Raw genomic sequence first — 10923 nt, forward strand, 5'->3', positions numbered from 1 at the left:
AAGCGGACATCCAGCGGGTTTGAAGCGCCTCACCAAATGAGCAACACTATCCGGATCTTCAGTAATAGGACAATCCTTGGAATGCGAGAATTGCCAATGAAACGGCTTGGCAACAGCTGTATCATTTGAGACAACGAGACGACGGTCCGAACCATTCGTCTTAGCCTTCTTCGGAGGACGATCACGCCCATCCGAACCCGTTAGGCTGCTCGACTTAACACGAGCAACATATGTTTCACCTTCGGGATCTTTGGTCCCTTGGGATGAAGACCGCGGAAGTCGGGTCTCCTCACGCAGAACCTCTGTAAGCGCGTCGCTCGCATCTCCGGATCGAATACGTTCCGTATTGGCAACACAAGTTCGAGTTCGCACCCTGTCGGAATCACGAGAGTTTGATCTTCTCTAAGTCATGTTTATTAGCAAGCAAAAACGAAACTGAATGAAATACTACGGCAAATCCCAGAACAGACCTGGCAGCCTTATAAAGATCGACACCTCGCGATATCCCAGCGACCCAAACAAAAGAATCTCGAAAACTAGGGAAACCGGGATATTCTGAAATTTTATACTTATCCATTGGAAGATATTCAAAATGTCGAGATCAAAGATTGGCAAAATCCGAAAGATATTAAACAAAAACAAGAAAGCTTACTAGAAACAGAATCATCGGGGCCAGACGACCCCCCAATTTGATCCACTAAATCATCTGAGACTTGAGGAAGATCGAACTCAGAGATTGACCAATCAGGCACAGCGGCCGATGCAAGAAGATCCACACAATCTTTTTCCATTTCCTTCAAAGGAGCAAGCTCCGCGTCCACAGTCAAGCCCCCATCTTTGAGCTCGATCAGGAGATCGATATTCAAATTTCAGTTTGATATTGGTACAGGTTTTCTGTATGCATGATTGCGACAAAAAAATGATGTATAGTCTTTGAGATTATGTTCATGATCGTCTGGATATGTTGCTAGCGTTTAGACGAATTTTAGATTGTCGTTTGCCTATTTCGCGAGATTCCTAGTTCTAAAAATCTATGACGGCAAAAACCTAATTGAGTCGCAGCTCGAATAACAAAAACTAAAAATTGCCTAAAATCGCTCTAAATGCTAAGTTTGCTGTGAAAAAAGTTTTTTTTATGCCTTTCGCCTGGGACTCCTTATATACTCGCTCCTAGGTCAGTTTACGCTTTCCCTCTTCTGCCCTTAAGCCGTCATAGCTTGAAAATGGAGTTATTCCATTTTTCCCGATCTTCGTAATTATCTTCGAAAACTTCGTATTTATCTGCGTAAACTTGACATTTATCTTTCCTTGCGAACCAAGCATAAACCGTCCCACGGTTTATGAGCCTTCGGTTAAGAAATTGTAAGTGGGGTTCGAGTCACGTCTTAGGTCTCTTTGGGCCATCTTTTGACTTGAAACATTTATTACGGCTTCTTCCGAAAAAAATGGACTTTCTGCGGTTTTTATCGTAAAGTTCGATTGATGACTTCAAATGACGAGAAACATGAAATGGGTTTGAAGCGCCTCACCAAATGAGCAACACTATCCGGATCTTCAGTAATAGGACAATCCTTGGAATGCGAGAATTGCCAATGAAACGGCTTGGCAACAGCCGTATCATTTGAGACAACGAGACGACGGTCCGAACCATTCGTTTTAGCCTTCTTCGGAGGACGATCACGCCCATCCGAACCCGTTAGGCTGCTCGACTTAACACGAGCAACATATGTTTCACCTTCGGGATCTTTGGTCCCTTGGGATGAAGACCGAGGAAGTCGGGTCTCCTCACGCAGAACCTCTGTAAGCGCGTCGCTCGTATCTGCGGATCGAATACATTCCGTATTGGCAACACCAGTTCGAGTTTGCACCCTGTCAGAATCACGAGAGTTTGATCTTCTCGAAGTTATGTTTATTAGCAAGCAAAAACGAAACTGAATGAAATACTACGGCAAACCCCAGAACATAGCTGGCAGCTTTATAAAGATCGACACCTTGCGATATCCCAACGACCCAAACAAAAGAATCTCGAAAACTAGGGAAACCGGGATATTCTGAAATTTTATACTTATCCATTGGAAGATATTCAAAATGTCGAGATCAAAGATTGGTAAAATCCGTAAGATATTAAACAAAAACAAGAAAGCTTACTAGAAACGGAATCATCGGGGCCAGACGACCCCCCAATTTGATCCACTAAATCATCTGAGACTCGAGGAAGATCGAACTCAGAGATCGACCAATCAGGCACAGCGGCCGATGCAAGAAGATCCACACAATCTTTTTCCATTTCCTTCAAAGGAGCAAGCTCCGCGTCCACAGTCAAGCCCCCATCTTTGAGCTCGATCAGGAGATCGATATTCAAATTTCAGTTTGATATTGGTACAGGTTTTCTGTATGCATGATTGCGACAAAAAAATGATGTATAGTCTTTGAGATTATGTTCATGATCGTCTGGATATGTTGCTAGCGTTTAGACGAATTTTAGATTGTCGTTTGCCTATTTGGGACGAATTTCTTTGACGAAATCGTTTTCTTAATGATTTGCAAAACTTTTCGAAGTTTGAGAGTATACGAGTATAGTATACGTACCTACTCCCTTTTTTTTTACGAAAGAAGACGGTTGAACCGATACTTTGAAAGGTTGTGTACGTTTCTTCTTCTGAGGTTTGGAATGATCGATAATCCGGGACGACTTAAAGACGGTGCTTGGACTGTGAATTGGTTGTTTCCACGTTGACGACTTGGAATATGTCGGTTCCGAGAAAATTGCTAGAAATGAATCAGTTTTAAGACGACGTTCATGTCTTTAGTTTTTTCTCTCTTTAGGAAGCGAGCTTGATATGCGTGGCGATCGTTTCTTGATTTTCGGAGAGTTTAGATCGGTTTGCAAGATCTGGCTGAACAGTTATGGAACGATATATCGAGACAGAAAAAATCGCCTAAGACTTAGTTCGCTAGACTATCCACCTAGGTTTTACGTTCCCTAAAGTTCTATGGCAGTCACAAAGGCGTTTTTATTTCTTAGTAATTTCCTACGAAAATTCCAAGTCTGATTTCAAAAATTTCAAGTTGGAAATACCTTAGTTCTTTCGAAGATGCAGATTTATCTCTCTCAGTTTTGCTGGCTCATTCCCCCTTCCTCCTCTCGTGTATCTTCGCCATTTTCGATATTGGTGTTTATCCTTTGAAACTTGACATTTATCTTCCGAACTTGACTGTTATCTTCTCCTTTAGATACGACTTCAATTTTTATAAAAAGGTTCAACGTAATCGTATAGTTGAGGCGGCTAAGGTGTTAAGTTAACTGTTGCCGTTTTATACGATTAATTTGAATCTATGCGAGAAAACAAATCGTTGTGGGTTTTTTTTTTATCGTAAAGTTTCAATGGTAACTCCCATCGAGACGACACAAAAAATGTTTCGGTCGAGATTCGAAGGAGAACGCAAAGATGGAGGTAAGGGCGAGCAAGCCAAGGAGTTTAGACGAGTCTAACTTGTTTTCGTCGTAGAATCTCAACGAAAACTCCGATTGAGACGAAACGAAAAGTCTTTCGACCGGATTCAAAAGAGAACACAAAGGAGGAGCTTTATGAGGCCTGACAGGTCGCTATGTAGCGAGTGGAGGTCTGACAGATCGCTACGTAGCGAGTAGAAGCAAGCCAAGAAGAGTCCTACTTGATTTCGTCGTAAAATCTCAACGGAAACTCCGATTGAGACGAAACGAAAAGTGTTTCGATGAGGATTCAAAATAGAACGCAAAGGAGGACCTTTCTGAGGCCTTATAGGTTGCTACATAGCGAGTGGAGAGTTTGCTTGAGCTTGGTCGCCACGTAGCGACCGAGCCGTGTGCGTGCTCGGTCGCTGCGTAGCGACCGAGCTGTGTGCGTGCTCGGTCACAGCTCTGTCGCTGTGTAGCGACCGATCTGTGTGCGTGCTCGGTCGCTGCGTAGCGACCGAGCTGTGTTCGTGCTCGGTCGCTACGTAGCGACCGAGCTTTGTGCGTGCTCGGTCGCTACGTAGCGACTGAGCTGTGTGCGTGCTCGGTCGCTACGTAACGACCGAACCTTGTGCATGCTCTGTTGCTACGTAGCGACCGAGCTTGGCTAGAGCTTGATCGCTACGTAGAGACCGAGCTGTGTAATCGATTTGTTGCGCTTCCTTTTTCCGCGATTAACCTAGGGGTTTTCTGCTGTTTTTAGGAGAACAAGTTTTACCGTTCCGAAAAGTTTTCGGAAAACGTTTTGGTAAAACCCTTACGCATTGAAACTTCTTTAGCTCGAAAATGAGCCAAACTTATGGGATTTGATAAAATTTATCATTTTCCTTTATGTTTAGACAGAGAAATCGCGAGCTCGTTTTGTAGCACTTCCTGTTGGCGAAAAGTCGCGGCTAGGTTTTTCGATCTTTTTTTTCAGACACTGTGGCGTTTGCGTAAGTGTTGGCCATAGGCGCAGTCGCGGCTGGGGTTGTCTTACCAGCGTTGTTTCGAACTGCGATTTTGATCTTTCGTATTTCCCGACATTGTTTTGATTAAGCGTTTTGTGGTTGAGAGTTAGATTGATCCGTACCACCCCTCCTTCTAGCGCCAAACTGTGGGAACCGAAATTCGAACTGTCGATTTCCGTTTAAATAAGGAAAAATTAGGAAAGCAGGAGAACCCTAGTTTCCCAGAGGTCCCAGATATCTGCTAATTCCACACGCCAAGCAATCAGTACACGAAACGAGAACATTAATAAAATAAGAAATCAAAAAAGAGAGCAAGAAACTTATTCCGAATCTGCGTTTGAGTGTTTACAACAAGGTAAGTGCATGGGCTACGAGAGCTGTCGGCGAGATTCCTAGTTCTAAAAACCATAAGATGGCAAAAACCTAATTCAGTCGCAGGTCGAATAACAAAAACGAAAATTTCTTAAAATCGCTCTAAATGCTAAGTTTGCTGTGAAAAAAGTATTTTTTTATGCCTCTCGCCTGGGTCTCCTTATATACTCGCTCCTAGGTGGGTTTACGCTTTCCCTCTTCTGCCCTTAAGCCATCATACTTGAAAACGGAGATATTCCATATTTTCCGATCTTCATAATTATCTTCGAAAACTTCGTTATTATCCACGGACACTTGGCATTTATCTTTCCTTGCGAACCAAGCATAAACCATCCCACGGTTTATGGGCCTTCGGTTAAGAAATCGTAAGTGGGTTTCGAGTCACGTCTTAAGTCTCTTTGGGCTGTCTTTTGACTCAAAACGTTTATTACGGCTTCTTTGGATTTGTGTCGTATCGACGTTTCGGGAAAGCTCGATCGCTTCGTAACAATCAAAACGTGCATGTGCTCGGTCACTGCGTAACGACCAAGCTTGGTTCGAGCTGGGTCGCTACGTAGCGACCGAGCTTGGCTCGAGCTCAATCGCTACGTAGCAACCAAGCAGTACGCGTGCTCGGTCGCTACGTAGCGACCGAGCTGTACGCGTACTCGGTCACTTTTGGCTTGAGCTCGGTCGCTATGTAGCGACCGGGCAGTACACGTGCTCGGTCGCTAAGTGGAGACCGAGCTTGGCTCGAGCTCTGTTGCTACGTAGCAACCGAGCAGTACGCTTTCTCGATCGCTACATAGCGACTGATCTTGGCTCGAGCTCGGTCGCTACGAGCTTGGTTCGAGCTCGGTCGCTACGTAGCGACCGAGCAGTGTGCATGCATGGTCGCTGTGTAGCGATCCTGCATGGCTTGTCCGTGGTCCGATTGCCATACTCGAGCTCGTCCGTGGCTGGGTTAGATACGTCTGTTGCCTTGGGACAGCCGGTATTTGATTCAATCGAGATTTGAACAAGATTTGACCGCGAGGCTCTTCGTAAAGATTTCTTTACGAAGATTACTTTTCGTAAAAACGTTCATGCTGATTTTTACCGACTTTTAGACATTGATTTCGTCGTGACCGATTTTGACCCCAGCAACCTCCTGGTGCTTGGCTGCAGTGTCACGACGAGCATTACGAGAAGCACGGCGAACGTCCCGATCTCTCTCAACCTCGAGTGCCGCAATTCTTGCCCTTTGAGCGACCACCTGGGATTTGAGAGCCTTATTTTTCAGATTAATTCTCTTCAGGTCTTCAGTTAAAGCTTCGATCTTTTCAGCATACTCCTTCCCTTCTCGCTTGGTAGCTTCAAGCTCCTTCGAAAGCCTTTTGATCTCAGAACCAATGCTTTCGATTTCTGATACCACTCAAATTACCCTAAGGAGTGATTTATACTCTCTCAAATAAGAGGTCGAGTTGTAGTACTTAGGGATCGAATTCACAGGGAGCTAGGTAACCAATTAGATCTAAATAGTTTATGATTAAGCTAGGCTAATAGTTTTTAAAACAGTAAATATAGATAGCAAAGCAGAAAACAGCAAACAAGTTGAACAAGACTATTGTTCAGCTTGGCAGGGAGTTGTTTGATGGAAGGATGGTTGCTAGATCTAGTGTTTCTATTCAGGTGCTGGAGATTATAATCCTATAGATGCCTAACAGTTGCATGCATGATATATTAGAGCTCAACCCCTTAATCACAGTGATCAGCGATGACAATGTTTCACTGGTTAACTAACTAGATCTTGGATCTCAACTGTCGTCTTTTGATCACAAGAAAGTGTCGATTGATGGTCCTATAGGGATATCGATCGATACACCTTTCACAATATCGATCGATTGTTAGAAGACAATATCGATCAATGCTTCTAGTTAAGCCCTAGGCGCAGGTTGATAATGCTCAGTAGCTTTCTAGTTCAGCGGTAGACTTTTTCCAGCAGTCCTAGTATGACATATTAGATTCAGGACTGGATGGTCAAGGATGCTTGAATCATGCAGATTCCTAGGTTCAATATTCTAGTTAGCTAATCTAGAACAAGCATTAAGAACAATCAATCAATGAATACCATAACTTAGCAATATATAGCTGGGGCTAATCCCTCTAACCTATTTGAACCCTAAACCTAACAGGTGGATCTATTCAGACATGAAGTTTGTCACAGAAATCATAGATGAATGGATGAAAAGCATAAATAATATAAAACCAAAACAATAGACTTCCAGGAGGACTTTGAAGGAGTTCCTCCTTTATGTCCTAACTAAGAACAAGAATCAAAGAAAGCTTAGATAGCGTGTAGCCGTCAACAATGGCTTAGAAATAACATAAATAGGGTTTCTGGTCATCCAAGGGTATTTTGGTAATTTTGGGCTGCTTCTGGGCTTCAGTCAGTCATAAAATATGCTTGGCCCACATTCTGGCATCCACATCGATCGATGTCAAGAGGTCTGCATCGATCGACATACGATCCTGTTCTCGACAGCTTCCTCTCGCGAGGCAGACTGACAACTCCTCAGTAAAACGGGCATAACTTCTGGTACAGGATGGTGATTGACCTCAAACCGGTGGCATTGGAAAGCTAACTCAAAGATATATCTTGTGTCAAAATATGAGATTAATCTAAAGGTCGGAAGGTCTCCATACATAGCTAGACATCTGACGTGTCTGTGCAGTTCTGCACCTCAAAAGGCCCCAAAATCATCATATTTCTCCAGAACGTATCTGAACCTGTAAATACTCTAAATAGACTCTATATAGTAGTAAATGTTGGGGTAAAAATCGGTCACGACGGAATCGATGTCCTAAAGTCCTCAGAAAAACTGAATCGCGGTCAAAACTTCATAAGCCGAGAAAACGAATAGCCGAAACGGATCGCCCGGCGAGCTCGACCATGACACGAGCTAGCTTGCCCAACGAGCACGACCGTGTTGCCGGTCGACTCGCCAGCGAGCTGGGCCGCGACACGAGCCAGCTCGCCCGGCGAGCATGGCCGTGTTGCCGGTCGACTCGCCGGCGAGCTTGGCCGTGACACGAGCAAGCTCGCCTGGCGAGCACGACCGTGTTGCTGGTCGGCTCGCCGGCGAGCTCGACCGTGGCACAGATCAGCTCGCCCGGTGAGCGCGGCCAATTCTCCGTGGTTCATTCCGAACCCGGTCCCATCGCATAACCATGCATCTTTGTCCGAAGTTTCCGTAACTCAGTCTTCGGGTCCGTGGATACGACACCAATGTTCCGTCTAAAAAACATCGTCGAAAGTATTCGGGAAGTTGGGAAGGTTATGTCTCTCGAACGGTTTCCTATTCTTCGTAGTAGAGCAGGTTACGGTTAACTTAACACCAACTGCCTCGGCTTTGCGAAGTAACAGGGTTCCGTTGGAAGAACCATGCCTACACCAACGGCTACTTCGCGAGAAAATCGTAAAAACGCTTAAGTCTCGATACGGCCCAAAGAGGGTCCGAATTGTGGACAACGGCCCATCTATGGTCCCAAAAGAGTTGAACCCCAAGACTGGTATGACGGTTTATCTCATCCGCGGGAAGAGATAAATGTCAAATTTCCGAAGATAATCACAAAGAAGAAGGAAATATGGAAAAACCCGCTTCGCGACAAATCCGGCCGAAGAAGAAGGAAACCGACCTAAGGAGGACCTAGGACGAAGAGAGACAGAAGAGCACATCAGAGCAAACTTAATACTTAGAACAACTAAGGCATTTTTCCGTTTTTACTATCGAGATGCGACTCGACTAGGTTAGAACTTAGGTGGCTAGACTAGCAAACATGCCGACAGCTCTTGTGGCCTAGGATCTTACCTGTTGTTCACGCTCAAACGCGAATTCGGAAATAAGACCTCTTTGTTCTCTTTCGCTCTTTTACGATTTATTACTTTCGAATCTTTCATATGGATTGTGTTGTGCGTGGCCCAGCAGATAAGCGGGACTTTCAGGGAAGGCTAGGTTAACTTGGCCTTCCTCCGATTAACAAAACTCGACGAGGTGAATTTCGGTTCCCACAGTAAATATATATTAAAACACTTATAGACCATGGCTGAAAATGAGTAAAATCCATGGTTTATCAACTCTCCCAGACTTACCCTTTTGCTTGTCTTTAAGCAAAACACACAGGTACTCTCTCTGAAAGAGGTTTGAAAACAGCAGGGACTCACACAATTTTAAACTTACTATTTTTACCTCTGCAATGTTGCAAGCCACATCAAATCAAAATCAACCTTAGAGATACTTTATATGCAATATCCTACCTTAGCAGCCAAATCCATTCATACAGTAACTTAACAAATCATGTCTGACTAACCCCTTTACTGACTTCATTTCTTGCATAAAATTAAAGTGTTGGCTTTACCTTGGGAGTATCAATCAAAGGACACATGGACTCTTACCCCAGCATGTATCTGAGTAAACAGGCAGTCTCATTCTGGTTTCCTTTCTCCCTATATCTCCCTTCTCTGAATCCCTTTTCTAGTTTCAATTCCAATGAACATTGATGCTGCTACAGTCCATCTTGTTCATCTTATTGACTTTTCTACTTATGTAGCTTTTTCTGGCAAAGTGTAGGCGAATAGTGGGGTCATCGATAATGTATCTACCCCTCGCTTCCACAATGTGTGATCATTCCTTTGAATTAGAATAGTGGGGTCATAGGTAATGTACCTACCCCTCTGCCTCTCAGAAAATCATCTCAATCTTTTTTCTTTTTCTTTTTCATTCTTTGGGATGCAAAAGGAAGAAGAGAAGGAAACCAAAAATTTACAAACTTGTACCGCTTAGACCGGAAGGAGGATTCCTATCCAGTGTATACCAAACCCCAAGACAAGCAAGTTAAGCTCAGTTAGGTTGGAAGTCAGCTTCAGTTCCTTCAAATAATCTCAGCAAGTGTGGATAACTGGCAGGATGATCCATCTCTAGTATACCCTATGGTTAATAAATCTAAGAATGGTGCTAAAGAGTGGTTAGATAACAAGCAAAAATCTAATAAGTTCTGTATCCCCTTCTTGACTCAATAAAACTCTTTTGAAAACATTTTGATAAGACTCTTGAACACACTAATATCAGTAAAGATAACCCCAGACTTAAATTACACTGTCCCCAGTGTATATCTAGTCGGAGTTATGGTGAGAAATAATCATAAGTACATAATTTAACAAGTAAGAACGATGACCTGCTCAGTGTCGATCGGCACAATGAATTGACAATCGATCATTGTTGATGAAGTGCTGTCGACTGATAGCGACATGGTCTCATCGGTCGATGGCTAGAGCAATCTTTCGACACAATGAAGAGACAATCGATCGATGGATATGAAGTGATGTCGATCGATATCGAGCTGGTCTCATCGGTCGATATGCTAAGCAATCGTCTACTCGGATCTGTTTGTTTTTTTTTAATAGCTAACTTAAACACAATATTAGTAGAACCTCCCCTAGACTTAAAGAACACTGTGACCAGTGTTATACAGTCTAAGACTGGTGGGGAAAATAAATCATAAGGACAATATATAACAAGGAAAAACTGTATACCTGACTTTGATGTTAGTGTCGACCAACACAGTTAAGTGGCTGTGGGAACCAAAATTCGCACTGTCGATTTCCGTTTAAATTAGGAAAGTTAGGAAAACCCTAATTTCCCAGAGGTCCCGGATATCTGTTAAACCACACACCAAGCAATCAGAACACGCAAGTAAAGACGAAAAGAAATAAGAAATCGTAAAAGAGAGCAAAAGGAGTTTTATTCCGAATTCGCATATGAGCGTTACAACAAGGTAGAAGCCTCGGCTATGAGAGCTGTCGGCGATATTCCTAGTTCTAACAACCTAAGACTGCAAAACCTAGTTGAGTCGCAGCTCGAAATAACAAAAACGGAAAGTTGCCTAATTGCTCTAAGTGCTAAGTTTTCTCTGAAAAAGTCTCTTCTCATGCTTTTCGCCTAGGACTCCTTATATACTGGCTCCTAGGTCGGTTTACGCTTTTCCTCTTCTGCCCTTAAGCCGTCATAGCGTAAAAATGGAGATATTCCATTTTTTTCGATCTTCGTAATTATCTTCAAAATTTCGTATTTATCCGCGGAAACTTGA

Source organism: Brassica oleracea, unplaced genomic scaffold (assembly GCF_000695525.1).
Source record: "Brassica oleracea var. oleracea cultivar TO1000 unplaced genomic scaffold, BOL UnpScaffold00737, whole genome shotgun sequence".
In the NCBI taxonomy this organism is placed as follows: domain Eukaryota; kingdom Viridiplantae; phylum Streptophyta; class Magnoliopsida; order Brassicales; family Brassicaceae; genus Brassica; species Brassica oleracea.